Source organism: Pygocentrus nattereri, chromosome 17 (genome assembly GCF_015220715.1).
Source record: "Pygocentrus nattereri isolate fPygNat1 chromosome 17, fPygNat1.pri, whole genome shotgun sequence".
Lineage (NCBI taxonomy): Eukaryota > Metazoa > Chordata > Actinopteri > Characiformes > Serrasalmidae > Pygocentrus > Pygocentrus nattereri.
In genome coordinates, this window is record NC_051227.1 from 3,435,698 (window position 1) to 3,454,173 (window position 18,476).

An 18,476-nucleotide genomic window follows, 5' to 3' on the forward strand; every position below is an offset into this window, starting at 1 on the left:
CCCCGAACAGCAGCACTTTTAGCCCGCCAGTCCAACTTTTAAACAGGAGAACACAAAATGTTATAAAAAAAAAAAAACAGAACTAACAATACATTTTATAGACACAGTTATATAGCAATTTAATATGCGTATATAATAATAATAATAATAATAATAATAATAATAATAATATAATACTAAACAGGAATTCACCATTGAGGATGTTCTCTGTGACTGCTGTACTTTCTATACATAATCTGAAATAATCAGCAGCGAAATGTTTGTAATTATTTATTTTTCTTTTAATGTATGTATGTAGGCTCACGTCCGTATAGTTATGGTGCATCAGCGCACACTTTCACTGGGTTACGAAAGGGATTAAATACGCTGCAAACAGGTTTTTGTCTTTGTTTTATTATAATTATTATTATTATTTTGTTGGCTTTTTTGCAGTGTGCTACTAGTGTTGTTCTGTTTTTCTTGTTTGTTACCTAAATGTGTACTACTACCTGAATTACAGTGAATTACGATGTTCATTTCTTAGGCTAGAACCAAAAAGTTTGATTCAAATATTCTGTTAATACTTTTTTCTTTGAATGAAATGATGCATTAAAGACTTTGGAAACTACAAATAAGTGTAAACTGTCTTTATTTAATTATGTGCACAGAAGTTAGAGATTGTTATCGCTTTTTGAATTAAATTTGCCGCCACCTGAAGTTCTGGCTGAATGGTGGGGCTAAACTGCTGTTGGCTGAATGGGTGGGGCTAAACTGCTGTTGGCTGAATGGGTGGGGCTAAACTGCTGTAGGCTGAATGGGTGGGGCTAAACTGCTGTAGGCTGAATGGGTAGGGCTAAACTGCTGTAGGCTGAATGGGTGGGGCTAAACTGCTGTAGGCTGAATGGGTGGGGCTAAACTGCTGCATAAGAATGGACGAATGACAGCGGGTGACAAGTGAAGCCAAAATGTCTCTGTTGCCCTCTGGTGGCTGGCTGTAGTACAACTTTTAACCCCAGCAATTGCCATGAAAGTGTACATGACTGAGATGAATCTTTAAGTTTACAAATCCAGTAATTTTTGCGAGTGGTGTGGCACTTCTGCAAGCTTTTGTGACTCTTACACATACCCCAATATATTTCTCACATTAGGTTTCTGTTATAGAAGTTTTTTGGTGATATTTAAAGGGGTGTAGTAATGAGCTGATGTACAGCTTTGTGAAGTGCAGGGACTACTGCGGACGCTGCACAGCTCCTTCTGATATTGTTCTCTTTTTTACAGTATCCATGAGTTTGTTCATTTAGAGCAGGGGTGTCCAGTCTTATCTGCAGAGGGCCGGTGTGGCTGCAGCTTTTCGCTCCAACAAAACAGGAGCTCACCTGATGAAACCTGGACTGAGAATAGTCCACCAAAAATATCCAGCCAACAGCGTCCTGTGACCACTGATGAAGGGCTAGACGATGATTAGCTTATACTGTACAGCAAGAGATGCCTCAAATAGTACCTGCTCTGTGAGGGTCCATGGGGGTCCTGACCACAGAAGAACAGGGTAACAGAGTATCAGAGAAATAGATTTGCTACACAAATTTTGTAGGCACTACAGCTACTAATATTTGTTGCTAACTACAAAAAGTATCACACTACTTCACTACTCCACCATCCCTGACTAAGACCAACTGATTAAACGAGTAGAATCAGTTGAGCTCCAGCTTGTTTGGAGTGAAAACCTGCAGCCACACCAATGAGATTGGACACCCAAAAATTGATTATAGACCTATTTTCACTACGGATTACATATTTTGTGGACATGCACACTTAGCAACAAAGCATTTATGATGCATATTTTTTGATGAAAATCACAGATTTGGTTGGAAATTCATATTTTTATTTATATATATGTTCCACACCACACCTAGATACATTTGCTCTTTGAAAAAAAAAAATAAACGAGGAGAAGGTCTACACTGAAACTCAAGTCCAATAGTCCTTTATTTATTCAAGGAGTTTTATATTTTAGGTCAGACAGAGATGCTTGTGCTATCTAATGCACAATACGCCCATTTGCATCAGACAAACACAATGTGTGAATGCAAAGAATGGGGGGATTATTAATGGAATAAACCATTAGAAATGTAATGAGTACATAAAAAATAGGAGTAAATAAATGATAGTACTTTAGTAAAAGCAGATATAAAATAATCCTTGACTAAAAGTACAAGTATTCTGTCTGCAGACCTACTTAGATATATGTACAAAAGTATATGTACATAAGTACTTGCTTATGGCTATATTTAATTATCATCAGGAAACTTAAAAAGAAGCTTCATTCATCTTCATATCTAGTTCTAGGGTCATGGTAGCAATAGCAGAGAGTCCCAGACAACCCTGTCCCGCCACAACTTCCTTCAGCTCATTCTGGAGAACCCTGAACTGCTCCCAGGCCAACTTGCAGATGTAATCAATCTAGCGGGATCTAGCCAACCTCAGGGTCTCGTCCCAGTCCATAAGCTCCAAAGGGAGTTGGCCAGGAGGCATCCTAATGAGATGCCCAAACCGCAACAACTGGCTCCTCTCAATGTGGAAGAGTAGCGGCTCTACTTTGAGCTCCTCCTGGATGACTGAGCTCCTCACCATATTAAGTAGAGTGTAGCCTGCCACCCTACAACGAAAGCTCATCTCTGCCGCTTGTATCCTCAGTCTCAATTTTTTCGGTCACACCAGGGTGGGGATGTAGACCAACTGGTGAAAAGAGAGCCTTATGGGTCAGCTTCCTCTTCATCATTACAGTGACCCTACTACTGCTGCCTGTGGCTGATTCCACAGTCCCTGTTCCCATCACTCATAAACAAGCCCCCAAGATACTTACACTCCACCACTGGGGCAGGTGCTTTCCCCTTACCTGGAGAGGGCATGCTATCCTTTTCTGGACGATGACCTCAGCTAGGCCTTGATATCCGGTCCATGAATATCACGAACAGGTGTGGAGACAAGGCACAACGCTGGCATAGTCCAACACATATTGAACAAGCTTGACACCTAGTAAATGGACACAGTCTCATTCCTGGCATACAGAGACTGAATGGCCTGTAGAAGAGGCCAAGGCACCCCAAACTCCTGGAGGACCTCCTACAGAATATCTCAGGGAACACGATTGTAAGTCTTCTCCAGGAGTGGGTTGGCAAACTCTCATGCCTCCTCAACAATATACGTGAGGGTGAAAAGCAGGTCCATTGTTCCACAGCCGAGACAGCGTCCAGCTGCTTGACGTTAACTTTCTCCGGGAGGCTGAGCAGTGCGATGCCCCAGTAATTGGCACACGCTCTCCAACCCCCTTTTCTTTTCCACCACCCCAGTCTGCCAGTCCAAGAGTACTGTTTCCAAGGTCCATGTCACATTGCAGAGGTGTGTCAGCCATGACAGCCCCGCAACATCCAGAGCTGTAAGCATTTCCAGGTGAATCTCATCCACCCTTGGTGCCTTGTTGCCAAGAAGCTTGGAAGCTACCTCAGTGACCTCCACTGTAGAGATAGAGTCTGACATTCCAGAAGCCTCTGGCCCTGACTCCTGCGAGTTTGGAGGTTCTTCAAACTTTAAAAAAAAACAGTTCAATCCTCACAAGCCTCTGTCTCCAGCTTTTCTCATGGACAAGAGAGTTCAATCCGAATTAAAATTGCAGGGAGGAAAGCTCTGTTATGTGCGCTTATAACAATTTAGACCATTTGACGTTCTTGGAGCAAGTATATGGGATTTTGGAAAGGACCTGACCTACGGACTCCATAGTCTTGCTTGAAGATTTCAGTGTTCATGTGGGCAATGACTGGGAAACCTTGAGTGGGTGATTGGTCCATATATGGGCTGTATGTACTGTGTGTGTATTGTATGTATTGTGAATGGCAAGTGTGAAAATATGATATTTACATCCTGCATGGAATGTTTTCATTCAAAAAAATAATTTTTTCAATATATTGGCCTTAAAAATCTGACGAATACGGCTAATTTATGTTACACAGTATGTTATTAATTTTTACTCATTTAGTTAATACTACTACTACTAATAATTATTATTAGAATTATAATGTTTATTTTCACCATTAAAGGGCTGATATACTGAGATTTTTGAGAAGTTTTATGTAAAAATATGTACACGCCTCTGTGTGGGTACAGTGTGCTGTCTGTGCAGGTAGAACATGTGAAGTAAATGTAGATGCTGTTGCTATGCGGACGGAGGGCAATGTTTGTAACTGGACCCTCAGTGGATGGTCAGCACCTGTTTTAGCTGGACAGAAGCACAAATGGAGTGACCTAAAACTGAGACTTGAGAGTGTCCGTCCTCACGGCTCCCTAACACGACTGAGAAAGGTTCTCTTAAAATTAGATCATTATCGAGGAAAAAATCTTAATACCATCCTTATACAGCATAACGCTCCTCCAGAGCCAGTGAGTACTGGACCACACAACACAGCTGACCAAAACACAGACCACCCACACCACAAAGTGGCCACTTTATCAGAAACACATCCACATCAAATACAGAAAAGAGATTTCTCAATTCCTAATTTAGATTAATGTCCAGTTTATCTAGTAGTCATAAAATGTCTGTGAGTACTGTTTAGTATTTTCATCTTTTTATGATCAGTGTGGGTGTTCAGTGCTCTAGAAGTGCTGATTATACCCATCAAATGCTCAGAAAAGAGTATCAGGATGGATTTTAATTACAGTTTTATGACAATCATCAGTACTGGTATTGGTAGCACATAAGAATATTTATTATACTGACAAATGCTTGAAATGTAACCGTATAATGTAATAATACAGTGCTGTGAAGTTCCCTTTAGTCTAAATTCAAGAGATGAGAATTTTCATCATGATTAGCTGCTGATGGTGTTTTGTCCAGCAGGGGGTGAACATTTTCTCTCAGTCTGAAGACAAACTTCACTACGACAAACTAAAGAAATACGAATGTCAAAGATGACTCAGTAGGTGAAGTTCATCTAAGGTTAGGGGAGAAACTATAAATCTGATTTCATTTCACCTGCATAGAGTTTTAACACATCAAATGTTGTTTTTAATAATATTCTTCTATCTATTATACGTATATAGTGACCATTCTGGGTGCAGTTTACTTTTTTCTCTCCTTCTCTCCTTCAAGATTTGATTCACTGAAAATTATCTATACAATAAAAATAAAGAAAAATGTATATAAACAAAAATGACAAAATTATTAGCAAATATATCTGTGTTTATGGCGAAAAACTCTATTACATATATACATATACAAGGGTGGGTACAGTAAAGGTTATATGGTGGTCAGTCACTGTGCTGAGTGAATGAGTGAATGACACTCATACACATGTCTGGCTGCACTGATCACTGATGGACCTTCTCCTAATATAATCACTAATTCATCCTGAACTTCAAACATCCTGAAGCTGCTTAGTTGATTTTCAATTGATTAAAATGTTTATTTCTGATGGATTCAGATTTTGGGCAGTTTAGTTGGAAGTGCATCTCTGTCTCTTTCTTACCTCTTCTCTCTCTCTCTCTCTCTCTCTCTCTCTCTCTCTCTGTAGTGGCTCAGTGAATGTGGTGGTGAATGTGTGTAGGTGGGTCAGTGTGTGTGTGTTAGGGGAGATGGTGTAGAAGGACAGATTGCCGGACCCCCAGTCCTGATACACTCCTACTCTGTTAGAGGGGGAGGGGGGACAGGAAGGTCAGTTTCCTTTTTATTGTGACAGACAGAGTAACTGTTATAAAAACAGACCAGACTCCATCCAAACACACAGTCATTGCTGCCTCTATTCCTCCTGGTTGCTCTGTATGAAACTGATATAGCAGCTCCAGCTCCACTCCACTGAACCTCCCTGTAACAACATCCAGTCAGATTCCCCCCACACTCAGAACTTGTAGCCAATCAAATCCATCTGGATGATCTGCATACGACTGATCTTCTCACGCCCACTTCACCTTTCTGTTCCTCTCAGACAGAGAGAGACTTCTGCTCACTGTGTTTGGATCCAGAGTGAGATCACACACATCTGTACACACACACACACACAAAATAAGGGGAGTATAATAAACAAGTATATGTGTGAGTATATGTGTTTGTAGTGTTTGCATGTACACTGACATGCCAAAAGTCAATGGACAGGAACTAGTATTGTGTAGGACCCCCTCTAGCCTGGCGAAGTGCATCAACTCAATGTAGCATCGATTTCACAGCTGGCCAGAAGACATCTGGAGGGATGTTGAGGAGATAGCTGCTCACAGCACTATAATGTTTGTAGGTTCAGGACCTCTCCACCACATTCCATAAATGCTTGATTGCAGCGAACATGCAGGACACATCATTCATTAGAGCTCTCCTCAAATCAATTCTGGACAACTTGGGCCCAATGGCCTGGAATATCTTATCATTGTGGGGGTACATGAAGTCCATGCAGGGCTGCACCTGATCATCAAGCAGTGAAATATAATGTGTTCAAGCAGATCAGTGGACCCAACACATTCCATGAGAACATACCCTACACCAGTATGGAACCACCACCAGCCTGAACAGTGCCTTGTTGACAACTGGGGTCCATGGCTTCATGGAGTTTGCACCACACCTGAACTTTACCATCAGCCTAAAACAATTAGTAACATAAATAATCAGATCATGCCACATGTTGCCAGTCCAGTCCAGAGTCCAGTTAGCCACTAGGGGTGGGAGGAAAAATCGATTCTTAAAATGTATCGCAATCTGGACGTGGACAATTCTGAATCGATTCACAAATGTCAAAAATTGTTTTTAAATTTTCATTTATAACGTAATGTTGACGGAACACAAAAGGTGGAATTTGGAAGTGCGGAAGTGCAGCACCCAGACAGTCTGTGCTGGCACATAACAAGAGCAGCTGGATGAGTGAGAAACTCGACTGGGTCCCTCTGCATTAAAAGCTAGTTTAGGTCAAGAGTCAATAACCCAAATATTAAGAAGAGACATTTTCTCCTTTCAACAAAAATAAAACTACCTTGGGAGCCACACCATTTTATGTCCAGTATGTTTCAGTATGTGCTGATGTCCTAGTATAGGTTAAAATATATAAACAAAGATGCAGACTTTCTTTGCTCTGCTTTAAGCTTTAGCTCAGCTATAGCCACTTTCCTCCCATCTCCACCGGAAAACTTTTCCTCAGAAGTAGAACAATTTCTTTTAAAATGTCTCTCAGTGTTTGATTCTGTTACGACGCTGAAGTCAGCTTCGTATTCTGTAGCTTCTTCTTAGAACGTTCCCGCTCCACCTTAAATTCTGCCTGAAGCTCTAACGTAAATGCAGCCCCATGTAAGGTGGGACAGGAGGATTCAAAAGAGAAGCTGACTTCAGTTTCGCAACTTTTTAGTGTTTGACTGTCTCTCGTTGCAGATTTAACATACCAGGAAACCAACTGTGGTGCTTATAAATGCAAAGAACACCATTGGTCTCCAAATCTTTGTCTCTTTAACTTTTCCTTAACTACTAACTAGGCAAGACTCTCTGCATTACTATGTGACCTGCAGTCTGCACGCCAACCTTCAGGGTTATAGGGTGGTGAATTAGTAGCGTTTAAGACCATCTATTGTTAAAACACCATTAGAACAATTAGCAAAGCTTTATTTTACTGCAAAGGAGGATTATTTTATTTGTACCTAAAAATCTAATTCTGCTGTGGAGCCACACCAGGGCAGTAAAAGAGCCGCTTCCAACCCCTGAGCTAGCATATGGAAACACTTTGGCTTCTATGGAGTTGCAGGGGAAAAGGCAACTGGATAAGAGCCACACTATATGCAAGTCGCTTGTCTGTTTATATGGACAGTTCTAGCCAGACACTCTGGGTCATGCGGAATTATTAGCCTTATTATTGTTTATATTACTGTTCTCAGATTTATTAAAGAAAACTTATGTTTAGCATTGAAAGCTTTATGGTCATATTGTTCAACTATAAGGCTGGAATAGATAAGACCTAAGAGTCAGCACTTAAGGCTGTGTGCTGACTAATGGTGGAATGCACAAGGACGTCAGATAACAGGAAATACCTCGAAGCTAATAGTAGTAGACACTGGGATTTCATCTAGTCAGAGAAGTAGAGCCATTGTTTGGAAAGCGGGGGGAGTTGATAAACACAGGGAATACCTTGAGCTGACCTTGCAGACGCGCTCACATCTCGGGCACATGCTTAAACTTTTATGGTATAGATTGGTGAGAACGCACACACTGGAGGCTTGATGAAATCTACTGATATCTTGGGTAAGGGAGGAGCTGTCATGCGACTATGAAAAACACACAAAAAGGTGGTAATGCCTTCTATGACGTATTCCTGGTTCACACGTCACACTGTGGATCAAGAATGTTAAATGCCTACACTTCTGAAATGCACTGTCCCATCTGTCTGGGACCCACTATCATGCCTTATTCAAACTCCGATAATTCTTGCCATGAGCACACTGGGCAGTATTCAACCTCACTCACAAGATAATACCTCATAACTTTTACAGGTGTAAGCGTCCCAAGCTGTCCCCTGAGGTAGCACCACTTTATGATCAATTTATATACTGCTATCCCGTGACTTTTGGCACATCAATGTAGTGTGTAGAGTGTACATTTAGGTGCTTCTGTTTGCATATGTGTGTGTGTGTGTGTGTGTGTGTGTGTGTGCATGTGTGTGTGTGTGTGTGTTTCTTCACATTTCTTCAGTCCAGGTTTGATCCTGATCTTTCCTCCATGATGAAGAACAAACACACATATTTATACATTCATTAAACTTCATACCAAATCAACAGACCATTACGGTATAAAACACCCTTCAGACCTTACAGTCCAGATAAAACTAAACTAAAATAAAGACTAAAACAGATCATTATAGTATAAACACCTTTCAGACCTTACAGTCCAGATAAAACTAAACTAAAATAAAGACTAAAGCATCACTATGGTATAAAACACCGTTCAGACCTTACAGTCCAGTTGAAACTAAACTAAAATATAGACTAAAATTGTAATGTTGGGGAGTGATGATAAGGCTAACGCACACGCTGAGAGAAACAAGATTTATTAGGGGCAAATCCAGAGTCAGGGTCAAGACAGTCCAGGGTCACAGAGCCAACACGGAGAAAAGAAGGGACAGACATAACGTAAAGAAACACAGGATCAATAAACAATGGAGGCCAGAATAACAAATACCAAGCAATTGAAACAATACACTTCAAACAATACAAACAAAGACCAGCGCGTGACTAGGGAAAACATAGCCTTAAATACAGGGACAGGTAATGAGACACAGTTGGTTAACAAGAGGGTAACAGGTGAAAACAATCAAGGACAGGGTCTGGAAACAAGGGTGCAGGAAGGAACCAAAACAAAAGCACATGGATGACTGGACTGGGAGAGGCCAATCGTGACAGCACCCCCCTCCAAGGCGTGTGGCGGGATGGGCAGGAACAAAGGGGCAAAGGGGACGTACGGGACTGGAGGCATGCTGACAGGAGGCGGGCCCGGAGGCACGGGCGTGCTGCCAGGTGTGTTGTCCACAATGCCAGGCTCGGACTGCTGCAGCAACCTGGAGGAACAAACAGAAACCTCTATTATCTTTATAGAAGTCATTACATCTGATAGGTTTCTCCTGTGTTACTGGTCTTCTGGACGCTGTTTCAATCTGTCTGACCTTGATGATGGTCATTATTGACCTCTCCACTCCTGCCCTCTGTGATTTAGAGCTCTGTGTAGATCTTATTCAGAAGGGTTGAGGTTCCAGAATTTGGGATTCCTTCATTCATTTTCTGGAATTTTTCCTTCAGTGTTGATTTCAGCTTTTGATGACAAGAAGGAGCCATCCATCCATCCATCCATTTGCTAAACTGCTTCTCCGTCAGGGAGGGTGCTAGAGCCTATCCCAGCAGTCTTCGGGCGGAAGGCAGGATACACCCTGGACAGGTCGCCAGTCCATCGCAGGGCAGACAGACAGACACAGACAGTCACCCACACACTCACATCTAGGAGCAATTTAGCACGCCCAATTGGCCTGACTGCATGTCTTTGGACTGTGGGAGGAAACCGGAGAACCCGGAGGAAACCCATGCAGACACGGGGAGAACATGCAAAGAAGGAGCCAGTTCTGATAAAAAGAGGAAACAATAACACAATTAAAATATTAATGTTCACTTTCAGCTTTGATACAAACACACTGACACATTATAGTGATGTCACACAAAACTGATCAATAAGAAAGCCTAATAGTTCTGTGGTGATTATTATTAATATTACATTATCCCGATCATTTAAACTCTTGATATTAACGTATATGATGAATAATCACATGACCCTGATGTCTTACTGCTCTCTAGTGTGTTAGTGAGGTCAGTCTGATTCATGTTCCTCAGGACGGGATGCTCTGATCTTCCTCATCCTCCACCTCTCTGTCAGAGCATGCTGGGTAATCCAGACTCAGCAGCTTCACAAACTTCTTCAGCTGATTCTTCACCAGAGAGATGACTTTGGTCTCCAGCTCCTGATTAAGGAGACAGAAACCGGATCCTGTTACCAGAGTGAGGGAGTCTACAGTTTTATTATTATTATTATTATTATTACTTTTGTTACTTTATATTTTCTAAAAAGCATAGAAATTCATGTAATTCATGTTCTTACTACACACAATACATTTAATTCATATCACACACACACACCTTGAATATGATCCCCATGTTTCTCCTGGTAATGTCTGAGTTCTTCTGGAAATCAGAAGATTATCAGTCGTGTATTGTGAACAACCTGAACAGCTCAATAAACTCACCTTCATATGTTACAACATATTCATTTAAATGCAGCTCCATTCACTGTGTAGATATATTAGATATATGTAATGAATGTTAGTAGCAGCTGAAACTTTATAAATGAACACTCAGTATTAGATCTATAATTTTATCCCCTATTGCACAGTTTAGTGTTTTCCTGCTCTAACCCACCTCTCTCACCTGCTGAGATCAGGTGGGATTGGGAGTGATGAACATTTTACTGCACCATTCATACTGACAACTGTCTTTACCTCAGATCAGTAGATCTGTCCCCCTCTCTGAGGGTTAGTGGAACACCCATTTACTGATCACTCTTCATGGACATATAGCTGGGATCAGAGAAATCACACCAAATAGGGAAAAATTTGTAAAATCAAATACACAAAAGACTATGTATCACTCCATGTCATACAACATATAATATTATTTTACAGAATATAAAAATACACAGTAAAGCAGAAAATACAGTGTATACCTTGTTTGTGTTAGAGCCATAAGTAAGATCTCATATTTGTTTTATTTGTTTGTGAGCATTTTTGTATTTTTTGTATTATTTAATGAAAGTAACAATGATGTCAGTTTAACTGAGTGGAACATTTGCTATGGGACTTTTATTTTGATATTGTGTAAAGAAGATGCTTTAGCTGGAAGAACACTAGTTAGAACACGGAGTGAAGGATTTGGAAGCACGGAAAAACACCGTTTTTAGACCGTGCTTACCATGTTTAGAACTTATTGGAAGGAAACTGCATTTTTCTTAAATAAAGGCTTTTTTTGTTGAACTCACGGTTTCACAAGTCCATTACGCTCCTGAGTGCTTCCTAATTCTTGAATGACACAGATACTGGATCTGCTGCAATAACATTAGTCAAAAAACTAAGATCCATACAAAAAGAACGGACATTCAGCTGAGAAAGTAAACAGAACGTGGATGGAGGAGATTGATGGAGCCATTCTCAAGATTGATGGTGCTTTGTAAGTACAGCTTTCCTGCTACTAGAAGCTAACAGTGCTAACGGAGCTGTAAAGGAGTTTAGCCCCAGGAACTCATCCTGACTATATTGGAAGTGTTTGACATTCGAGTTTGATGAGTTGATGAAGATACTGAGGAAGACTACTGAAGGGGATTTGTTTTTTTTTGTTTTTTTGAGTTACAGAAGTGACTCATAAGTGTTTAAAATTTCGTTTGGACTTTCTGCTTAGTCATTGCTTAATTTCCAAGATGGCGGATGAACAGTTGCTTGATGCAGTGGGTGGTACACCACTTGCAATTGACCACAAGAGTACACACAAATGTACACACAAAAGGCAAAAAATAGGCTCATTGGTCAAAGGAAAACGAAAATGGCTCAGATTACAGCAAAAATTAAGGAAATTGAAAATATGAAAAATAAAGGGGAGCATGTTCATAAAGTTGAGTCAGAAATACTGCAAGGTTTTACCAAGCTGTATGAAGAATTAATCATGCTCAATAACAGCATTGTGCAGCTTTTACCATCTGATGAAGCGAGCGCAGATCAGTTTAACTGGTATGAGCCAAAGTCTACTGCCATTAAAGGGTTTATGCGTGGGACAGAAAAGTGGATAAAAGAACAAAGGACTATACAGGACGAAGAAGATCCACATGATAGTGTCTCAGTGGTAGCCCAACGCAGTCGAAAAGGCAAGACTAAAGCTGGTTCCAGTACTGCTAGTTCTTCAGTTGTGTCGTGCACTAGCTCTGTGGCACGCATGAAAGAAGAAGCAAAAAGAGGAGCTCTTTTAGCGCAAGCAGAATCAATAAAAAAGAAGAAGGTGATGCAGCTGCAAGAGGCAAACTTAAGAGCAGAGATGGAACAGTTAGAATTAGAAACTGCAATTGCAGCCTCTACTGCTAAGCTGAAGGTGTTTGAGAGTCATGAAAGCCGTCGTGATGCCATGAATGAATATGTGACAGCGATGTTGCCAAGTACAGATGTACATAGCCACATACAAGGGGGACATGGTTCTCTAGCTGAATCCCATACAAAAATTATGAGAGCACACCCTGTACACAAAGTTCACAGCCCGGCAACAAGTTATAACTACAAGGATCAAGATCATATTCCTGACACTACCACTAAAAATATGGAACATGCACCTTGTGCATATCTTGGTCATCAAGTGCCTACAGACAGAGCCTCATCTGACGAGCCTCAGGAACCCATGCCTGCAGGGAACAGGATTTACGAAGTGATGCGACATCAGAACATGATAACCGAGATGTTGGTCAAGCAACAAGATCTGTCACTATTACCCAAAAGAGACATTCCTGTTTTTGCTGGGGTTCCGCCCACCTATAGATCTTTTCTCAGAGCTTTTGAAAATGCTATTGACAGCAAGACACAGAATGCTAGAGACAAACTTTTCTTTCTGGAACAGTATACTAGTCGAGAACCACAAGAACTGGTGAGAAGCTGTGAGCACATGCCTCCAGAGAAGGGCTACAGAGAAGCTAGGCTATTGCTTCATCAGCAATATGGTGATGAGTTGAAAATAGCAATGGCTTACATTGAGAAAGCCTTGAAGTGGCCACAGATAAAGGCAGAAGATGCTAAGGGCTTGAATGCCTATGCTCTCTTCTTGATTGGTTGCAGAAACACCATGCAGGATGTTGACTACATGGATGAAATGGATAACCCAACGAACATGAGAGCCGTACTGTCTAAACTACCTTACAAGATGAGGGAGAGATGGAAACATGTGGCATTTGACCTGCTGGAGAACAGAAAAAGGAGAGCTAAGTTTGCAGACTTAGTAAGTTTCATAGAGAGACAAGGCAAGATTGCCATAGATCCTTTATTTGGCAACCTTCAGGGAGCCAGTGTTTCAGTTGGACAGAAGGAAAAGGTCACGCCTCAACAAACTTTGAGAAGTTCAAGAGGCAGATACGCAAGGATAAGATTGACTTTTTGAAGTCTAAAGGTCTCTGTTTTGGATGCCTTGTACAAGGTCACCTAAGTAAAGATTGCACCAGGAAATTGACCTGTCAGATATGTTCACGAAAACATCCAAGCATTCTACATGTGCAGAAGGATGAAATGGCATCAGTCAAGGAGGACAAGAAAGGCACATCTGAGTCACAGTCCACTAGTTCCGTAAAACCGGAGACATGTGGATGCACTGGGGCCGGAAGTAGGGAATATGTTTTGGCCATTGTTCCAGTAAGACTCAAGTCCAAGAAAGGTACACAGACAGTGGAGACCTATGCCTTCATTGACTCAGGCAGTTCAGCGACTTTTTGTACTGAGAAGGTCATGAGAATGCTGAACCTTAGGGGCAGGAAGACGGAGATCTTGCTATGGGTCAGGAGACGCTTGTCCATAGCCATATCCTGTCAGACCTGGAAGTTGCTGGACTTGAAGAGAACAAGTACGTTGACTTAACCGTGTTCACACAACCTGAAATTCCTGTCCACAAGGAAAACATTCCCCAGCAGAAAGACCTCCAGAGGTGGACTTACCTTGAAGAGGTACGCCTGCCGAGTATCAATGCAGAGATTGGCCTATTGATTGGAGCTAATGTTCACAAGGCAATAGAACCATGGCAAGTCATTAACAGCCAAGGTGATGGTCCATACGCAGTAAGGACAGCGATTGGATGGACAGTCATTGGCCCCATCAGAAGAGGAGATCATCTTCAGGACGTAGATGAAGGATTGCAGGGTTTCACTGTCAACAGGATATCCGTGGCAAGCATTGAAGAGTTGTTAACTCAGCACTTTAACTCTAATTTCTCAGAGCGCAGCTGTGAGGACAGAACAGAGATGTCACAAGATGATAGGCAATTCATGAAAGAGGTGGAACAGTCTTGTCAGTTCATTGATGGACATTACTATATTAGTCTTCCATTTGAACAGGTCTGTGAAGATGCCCACTAATCGCAGTCATGCAGAACAAAGAGCAATCAACCTTAAAAAGAAGCTCAATAAGAACTCTGAATTCCACACTGACTACAAGGCCTTCATGCATGACATCATAGCAAGGGACTACGCAGAAAAGGTTCCTGTGGAAAGTCAGCCTAAGGAAGGCGAGGTCTGGTACATCCCACACCATGGGGTGTACCACCCTAAAAAGAAGAATATTAGAGTTGTCTTTGACTGCACAGCTACATATCAAGGGGTTTCGTTGAATAACCAGTTATTCCAAGGGCCTGATCTCACAAATAGTTTGATTGGAGTGTTGACAAGGTTTAGAGAGGAGTCAGTTGCAATGATGGCAGACATATAGGCAATGTTTTACCAGGTCAGGGTACCGCCCAAGAACTCTGACTTCCTCCGTTTCCTCTGGTGGCCAGACGGTGACTTGAACTGAACGCTTCAAGAATACAGAATGACTGTACACATCTTTGGGGCTACTTCCTCCCCAAGCTGTGCTTGTTTTGCATTGAGGAAGACAGCAGAAGACGGAAAAAATGAGACAACAACTGAAGCTGCAAAAACAGTTGAGAGAAATGTTTACATTGATGACTGCTTGACAGCTGTAGCTTCTGAAGAGCAAGCCATATCACTTTCACAGTCTTTGATGGCTTTATGCTTGAGAGGTGGATTTAACCTGACAAAATGGGTTAGTAACAGTAGACAAGTTTTGTCGTGTCCTGAGAATGAGAGAGCTGCAGAGGTGAAAGACTTAGACTTGAGCAAAGACACTCTGCCAACAGAAAGAGCCTTAGGAGTCCAGTGGTGTACGGAGACGGACACCTTCAGGTTCAGGGTGAATGTGCCAGAGAGATCAACCACTAAAAGAGGAATACTCTTAATAGTGAGCTCAGTCTATGGCCTTCTAGGCGTAGTTGCTCCATGTATCCTCCCAGCTAAACTGATTTTGTGAGAGCTTTGCCAAGAGAAATTAAGCTGGGATAAAGAGATCAATGAAAGACATTCACGAAGATGGCTGCAGTGGCTTTCAGAGCTGCAAGAGTTGTCCGGCTTCCAGGTAGACAGATGTATCAAGCCAGTGGACTTTGGTCCCACTCTCAAAGCTCAGATACACAATTTCTCAGATGCAAGTGAGAGTGGTTACGGTAGAGCTTCCTACATTCTGCTTACCAGTAAGGATGGAAAGAAGTGCTGCACAATGCTTATGTGTAAATCAAGAGTGGCACCTCTATAGAAAGTAACAGTCCCTAGGATGGAACTTACTGCCGCAGTCATAGCTGTGAAAGTGGACAAGCTGTTAAGACAGGAAATGGAGATCACACTACAAGAGTCTGTTTTTTGGACAGACAATCTGACTGTGCTTAGGTACATAGAGAATGATGCTTCTCGCTTCAAGACCTTTGTGGCCAATCGAGTTGCATTCATCAGGAAAGCCACTCTACCATCCCAGTGGAGATATGTGAATAGTTCACTAAATCCAGCAGATGTAGCTTCAAGAGGTATGAAGTTTACCTCACTCACCAAGCATGACAACTGAATTCATGGTCCACCTTTCCTTTGTGAAGATGAGCCTGAGTGGCCTACAAGACCTGACATACACAACACCATGGACGATGATAGTGAAATCAGGAAGACAACCCTAGTCACTCACGTTAGCACAACCAAAGTCGCAGCCATGACAACATTGGTAGAATACTACTCTGACTGGCATAGATTGAAGAAAGCTGTTGCATGGATGATGCGTTTGAAAGACTTGCTTCACTACTTTGCTAACAAAAGAAAGGAATGCAAAGCTGTTGTTGCTGTAACAGAGACAGATAAAATAAAACAGAACTTGAAAGTTCAAGAAGAAATTAAAAGATTGAGACAGTCAGTGGACAAGAAACCTTTATCAGTGGAAGATTTGGAGAATGCAGAAATTGCGCTGATATGTCACAGTCAAATGGAGATGTATCCAGAGGAGTTCGCTTCAGTCCAAGGAAAGGATGCCCAAGTTAAGAAGTCTAGTCCACTCTACAGATTGGATCCTGTACTGCAAGATGGTGTCATCAGAGTGGGTGGGCAGCTGAACAAGTCAGCCATGCCAGAAGAATCCAGATTCCCGGCAGTGCTACACAAGGATCACCACCTTGCAAGGCTGATTCTGATGCATGTTCACCGTCAGAATGGTCACTGTGGAAGAAATCATTTAATTGCAAAGGTCAGACAGCGATACTGGATTCCAGGATTGAACAGAGCCACTCGCACAGTGATATCCAGTTGCATTACATGCAGGAAACTGCACGCAAAACCTCCAGAACAAAAAATGGCAGACTTACTTGAGGAACGTGTACTCCCTGACCAGCCTCCCTTTACACATGTAGGTGTAGACTATTTTGGACCCTTTGAGGTCAAAAGAGCATGCAGCATGGTAAAACGCTACGGCGTCCTGTTCACATGACTTGCACTTAGAGCAGTCCACATAGAGGTGGCTCACTCTTTAGATACCTCATCATGCATTAATGCCATCAGAAGATTTATCTGTAGAAGAGGTCAAGTGTCTACTATGCGCTCTGACAACAGCACAAATTTTACTGGTGCAGAGAGAGAACTCAGAGAAGCTCTAGAAGAGCTTGATCACTCTCAAATCAAAGATGACCAATGCAGAAAGGCATCACCTGGATTTTTAACACCCCAACTGCCTCCCACCAAGGTGGAATATGGGAGCAACAGATTCGCACTCTCAGGTTTTGAATTCTGTATTGAGACAGCAGGTGTTGGATGATGACGGCCTTCGCACTCTGCTAAGCGAAGTTGAAGCAATCATCAACGATCGACCTTTAACTGCTGCCTCTGATGATCCCAACGACCTAGAGGTTTTGACTCCAAATCATCTTCTGTTAATGAAAAAGCAACCAGCTCTTCCACCTGGTGTGTTTAACAGGGATGACCTCTACTCCCGTAGAAGATGGAGACAAGCACAATATATGGCCAACTTATTTTGGTCAAGATGGACCCAGGAATACCTCCCGTTGCTGCAAGAGCGACAGAAATGGCAAACACGCAAGAGAAATCTCACTCCTGGAGACCTTGTTCTCATTGTGGACCATTCAGCCACAAGGAATGCTTGGTTGACGGGAAGAATCCGGAAGACCTACCCAGACTCAAGAGGAGTGGTCAGACGGGTTTAAGTTCAGACCAAATCTAGCCTATTAGAAAGGCCTACTAACAAACTTTGTCTTTTGCAAGAAGCAAAATGAGTCAAGAACAAATTGCTGATGGACTCATGTACTGAAGTTTGATTAATAGACTATGTTAATGTGTAAAGTAGATGTTGAACTGATATAGATATGGCTCTATTAGTAAGTTTGTAATTGTTTTGCATCCTGCCAATACAATTAGGGGCCGGAGTGTTAGAGCCATAAATAAGATCTCATATTTGTTTTATTTGTTTGTGAGTATTTTTGTATTTTTTGTATTATTTAATGAAAGTAACAGTGATGTCAGTTTCACTGAGTGGAACATTTGCTATGGGACTTTTATTTTGATAGTGTGTAAAGAAGATGCTTTAGCTGGAAGAACACTAGTTAGAACACGGAGTGAAGCACGGATACACACAGTTTTTTGACCGTGCTTACCGTGTTTAGAACTTATTGGAAGGAAACTGTAATAAGAGGAAACTTTTGGATTGCATTTTTCTTATATAAAGGCTTTTTTTGTTGAACTCGCGGTTTCCCGCGTCCATTACGCTCCTGAGTGCTTCCTAATTCTTGAATGACACAGATACTGGGTCTGCTGCCATAACAGTTTGTTTTGTCTCCTG

At 41.8% G+C, this 18,476-nt stretch overlaps 1 long non-coding RNA gene across 1 annotated transcript; it reads right to left on the reverse strand.

Moving 5' to 3' along the window:
- Positions 1–10,058: 10,058 nt before the first annotated feature.
- LOC108412472 lies at positions 10,059–17,762 on the reverse strand. The gene is made up of 3 exons (XR_001856665.2): positions 10,672–17,762; positions 10,323–10,496; positions 10,059–10,103 (listed from the first exon to the last, which is right to left on the reverse strand). It is a non-coding gene; the product is annotated as an uncharacterized LOC108412472 (long non-coding RNA).
- Positions 17,763–18,476: the final 714 nt, after the last annotated feature.